The sequence below is a fragment of the Schistocerca cancellata genome, chromosome 3 (genome assembly GCF_023864275.1).
Source record: "Schistocerca cancellata isolate TAMUIC-IGC-003103 chromosome 3, iqSchCanc2.1, whole genome shotgun sequence".
In the NCBI taxonomy this organism is placed as follows: domain Eukaryota; kingdom Metazoa; phylum Arthropoda; class Insecta; order Orthoptera; family Acrididae; genus Schistocerca; species Schistocerca cancellata.
The window spans coordinates 413,152,411-413,157,410 of record NC_064628.1 but is presented as its reverse complement, the minus strand read 5'-3'; the positions used below and the strand labels follow the sequence as shown (position 1 = coordinate 413,157,410).

Below are 5,000 nucleotides of genomic sequence, written 5' to 3'. Positions count from 1 at the left end.
ATTAAGCCGCAGGCTCCACTCCTGGTGGTGCCCTTCCGTCAATTCCTTTAAGTTTCAGCTTTGCAACCATACTTCCCCCGGAACCCAAAAGCTTTGGTTTCCCGGAGGCTGCCCGCCGAGTCATCGGAGGAACTGCGGCGGATCGCTGGCTGGCATCGTTTATGGTTAGAACTAGGGCGGTATCTGATCGCCTTCGAACCTCTAACTTTCGTTCTTGATTAATGAAAACATACTTGGCAAATGCTTTCGCTTCTGTTCGTCTTGCGACGATCCAAGAATTTCACCTCTAACGTCGCAATACGAATGCCCCCGCCTGTCCCTATTAATCATTACCTCGGGTTCCGAAAACCAACAAAATAGAACCGAGGTCCTATTCCATTATTCCATGCACACAGTATTCAGGCGGGCTTGCCTGCTTTAAGCACTCTAATTTGTTCAAAGTAAACGTGCCGGCCCACCCAGACACTCAATAAAGAGCACCTTGGTAGGATTTCAACGGGGTCCGCCTCGGGACGCACGAACACGCACGAGGCGGTCGCACGCCTTCGGCTCGCCCCACCGGCAGGACGTCCCACGATACATGCCAGTTAAACACCGACGGGCGGTGAACCAACAGCGTGGGACACAAATCCAACTACGAGCTTTTTAACCGCAACAACTTTAATATACGCTATTGGAGCTGGAATTACCGCGGCTGCTGGCACCAGACTTGCCCTCCAATAGATACTCGTTAAAGGATTTAAAGTGTACTCATTCCGATTACGGGGCCTCGGATGAGTCCCGTATCGTTATTTTTCGTCACTACCTCCCCGTGCCGGGAGTGGGTAATTTGCGCGCCTGCTGCCTTCCTTGGATGTGGTAGCCGTTTCTCAGGCTCCCTCTCCGGAATCGAACCCTGATTCCCCGTTACCCGTTACAACCATGGTAGGCGCAGAACCTACCATCGACAGTTGATAAGGCAGACATTTGAAAGATGCGTCGCCGGTACGAGGACCGTGCGATCAGCCCAAAGTTATTCAGAGTCACCAAGGCAAACGGACCGGACGAGCCGACCGATTGGTTTTGATCTAATAAAAGCGTCCCTTCCATCTCTGGTCGGGACTCTGTTTGCATGTATTAGCTCTAGAATTACCACAGTTATCCAAGTAACGTGGGTACGATCTAAGGAACCATAACTGATTTAATGAGCCATTCGCGGTTTCACCTTAATGCGGCTTGTACTGAGACATGCATGGCTTAATCTTTGAGACAAGCATATGACTACTGGCAGGATCAACCAGGGAGCTGCGTCAACTAGAGCTGAGCAGCCGGCCGCCCGGGAGTGTGTCCCAGGGGCCCGCGCGAACACGCAAGCGTCCGCTCAATTATTCTGCAAACAGGAGGAGGCTGAGCTCCCCTGCACAATACACCTCGAAACCCTCTCAGGTCCCGGCGGCGCGCAGCGCCGTCCTAAGTACTTGGTCGGGTTCGAGAGAGGCGCAATCGCCCGGAGTTAGGCGAGTAGACGGTTTAGGTGCGACCACCCGTGCTCCCAACTGAGCTTGATGCTGCCGACAGAGGCCCGGGAGCGTGCTGTCGTGGCATTGCCGGCGGGAGACAACACGCGCCACCTACGGTGACCGGCAGCTCCAACGCCAGCGCCACAGAAGGGCAAAGGCCCCACGTGGGTGCCGAAGCGAACTCTCCCAGCACAGCGCACGTGCCAACACGTCTGCACAACTGCGATACAAACCACCAGCGAGAACCGCTGGGGCGACCGAGCAGCAGACGGCGTCGCGGCGCCGAGTGCCGGGCGGCGGCGCATCCTCAACGCACACAGTCCTCAGTCGGACCAGCACACTGCAGATGTCCACCGCGCTTCGCACCGGGCCCGCGAGGACCCACTTTGGCCGCCCGGCGCCGCGCGCAGGGTGCCCCGGCGCGCAGCTGCGCCGCCTGCCGCGTCCGTCGGCCGGCGCGCCTGCCACTGGGCGCCCCCACCAGCCGGCTGTAGCGCGTGCGCCCACGCACCGCGCGGCCAGCACGCCGGGCGGCCCCCCCTCACCGGCCGGGGACGGTCCCACCCAGCCACCGCCGCGTATCGCTTCACACACAGATTTGCCCTTACTGATTTACCTCCAGCAACAACTACCGCACCACAATGGGTTTACCAGTTGTTCATTTGCGTAACGTCACCAGCAAACGTAGACGTCCATCCCACTTTGCAAATGCAACGATTATTGCATACCTGTCTGTTAGGTGTCACGACACACTACGTCTGCCCACATACACGCAACAAAATGTGCACGACTAGAGAACACGTGGGAGGTGGCCCCCCTACGTATGCGATGTCCATTACGAGACCGACTGTCAACCAGCATCTGTACCATGTCGCAGATGTGGAACGCGGTGCACCATGCTATCACACTGTGTGAGAAGAGACGACTACGTTTGAATACACGCGCCACTACATCAACAGACGGCTCATGCTGATCGCCATCCAGGGCGTCCGTTACTCCCACACGTCTCTATGGCGTACCACACTGCAATGTAGCTGTTATGGGGAGACGGCACGTGGCTGAGTGCACAACATTTGGACCGTATGGTTCGCTGTTGTTGGGCGCAGTCGTTGTACGGTCACACATGTGCCACAGCGTATCATTCAGTACATACGGACCTATGTGCAGTACAATGTGAGGGTTAAGCTTACGACATCAGCGGACAGTGGACACAGGCCGTACCACGACGTAGACTGAGCGCTTCGACATGCGAATGCCAGTGAACAGCTGCGAAGGGCATTGAACACGCAAGCACCTGAACGACCAGCGTGCGAAGGCAGGGGGGAGGGGGGGGGGCCATGTACATCCTGCAGTCGTCCACATTACAGTGTACAGCGGGAGCATGTAAAAAGTAAGCAACACTTGCGAAGTGTTGAACATGAAACGATACACAAGAGGGTGGGCGGTGCGAGTAGCGAACTATATTCAGAGGGTTGTGGTTAGACAACACTAGATTAATGTAACGTGTCATATGCCAATTACAGAGCAGGTTAAGGCACAACGTGGGTTAGGTTAAGGCACAACGTGGGTTAGGTTAAGGCACAACGTGGGTTAGGTTAAGGCACAACGTGGGTTAGGTTAAGGCACAACGTGGGTTAGGTTAAGGCACAACGTGGGTTAGGTTAAGGCACAACGTGGGTTAGGTTAAGGCACAACGTGGGTTAGGTTAAGGCACAACGTGGGTTAGGTTAAGGCACAACGTGGGTTAGGTTAAGGCACAACGTGGGTTAGGTTAAGGCACAACGTGGGTTAGGTTAAGGCACAACGTGGGTTAGGTTAAGGCACAACGTGGGTTAGGTTAAGGCACAACGTGGGTTAGGTTAAGGCACAACGTGGGTTAGGTTAAGGCACAACGTGGGTTAGGTTAAGGCACAACGTGGGTTAGGTTAAGGCACAACGTGGGTTAGGTTAAGGCACAACGTGGGTTAGGTTAAGGCACAACGTGGGTTAGGTTAAGGCACAACGTGGGTTAGGTTAAGGCACAACTTGGGTTAGGTTAAGGCACAACTTGGGTTAGGTTAAGGCACAACTTGGGTTAGGTTAAGGCACAACTTGGGTTAGGTTAAGGCACAACTTGGGTTAGGTTAAGGCACAACTTGGGTTAGGTTAAGGCACAAATTGCGTTACATTGCGGTACAAATTGCGTTACATTGCGGTACAAATTGCGTTACATTGCGGTACAAATTGCGTTACATTGCGGTACAAATTGCGTTACATTGCGTTACGAATTTGGTTAGGTTAAGGTGCAAAATGGGTTGGATTACAGTACACAACGTGGTAAGAGAGTGTGTTGGGGGGGGGGGGGCCCGAGGTTCGTTGGTAGTGATCATTGTAAGTGAATGTCTGAGGCAGCTTCAGTATGTCACAGCAGTTATGTCTCGTCAGGATGCGCTTATGCGCTTTTCGCTCGTGACTGGAGGCGCGCCGCGTCTGTGGTTGCGGCAAGGGAGCGGCAGACCTGTGTGATTCATTCCTGCCATTGTTTCTGTGCCGTAACAGGAGGCAGTGTGGTGGTGTTGGGTGCACCCCTGTGTAGGACATGTGTGGGTGTTGGTGGCTTATCTGTGCAATTGTGGATGTCGGACGGGTGGGATATTCTATTTTATAATTGGACCCCCTGGTGTGGTTATCATAGTGTGGATGGTGTACTGTGGCGGAGAGGATGCACCGGACGTTGGTCCATGCTGGTGCTTACATATTGTATCTGTGTCTGTTACAGGCAGAGAGTAATGTGTGATAGAGTGTCTCGCTGAGGTGTGGTTCATATTGTGTGCACAGACTTACAGCATGTATAGGGACAGCGGGAATTTGGCATATTGGATATAACTCTTCATGAAACGCAAGATATAGGGGTGGATTGCAACGTACGAGTGTGGGAAGAGTCCGCCGTTCATCCGCTTGGGTTGCGATTTGGGCGGGGCACGTGCGGGTGCGGGTGGAGTGATTGTCGGTTGACTACTTCGTGCGACGCAGGCACTGGCGTTGGGGCTCCTGTCGTGGACAGATGGTGCAGGCTTTGTGGGTGGCGTCGGAAAATGGGCACTGTGGGACCTAGCGACGTCGTAGTCGGCGTGGCGTCTCATAGATGGCGGTATCGTCGGTGCAGCAGGTCATGTTGCGGGAGACTTGCAGAGTGCGGTATTTTGTTTTTGTGGTGCGCGCGACATGGTGGACGTAGTGTCTTCCGATTCGCGTAGATGGGGCTATTGCATGTGGTTTCGTCACATTGTCATAGATGGCGATGCTGTGGTTTGGCAGTATGGTTGGTGTAGTTCCGTTGGATTCCTGTAGATGGAGGTGTCGTTTCTGGGCCAGGCGGCAATGTAGTTTGGTCACATTCTCATAGATGGCTGTGTTGTGTCTGTGGGTGGCGGTGTCAGCGTCGTCCCATAGAGGGCGGTATGGTCTGTTTATTGAGGACGTTGATGTCAGGACCAGAGGGCGCGCGCGAACCGTTGCCCA

The 5,000-nt window shown here is 54.4% G+C and overlaps 1 non-coding gene across 1 annotated transcript in view; it reads right to left on the bottom strand.

Annotated features, from left to right (window-relative positions):
• Nucleotides 1-1,283, bottom strand: part of LOC126178741 (small subunit ribosomal RNA) — a 1,909-nt gene extending 626 nt beyond the window's left edge. The window contains exon 1 of the ribosomal RNA XR_007536603.1: nt 1-1,283. This exon is cut by the window's left edge and continues 626 nt beyond it. This is a non-coding gene — a ribosomal RNA (small subunit ribosomal RNA).
• Nucleotides 1,284-5,000: the final 3,717 nt, after the last annotated feature.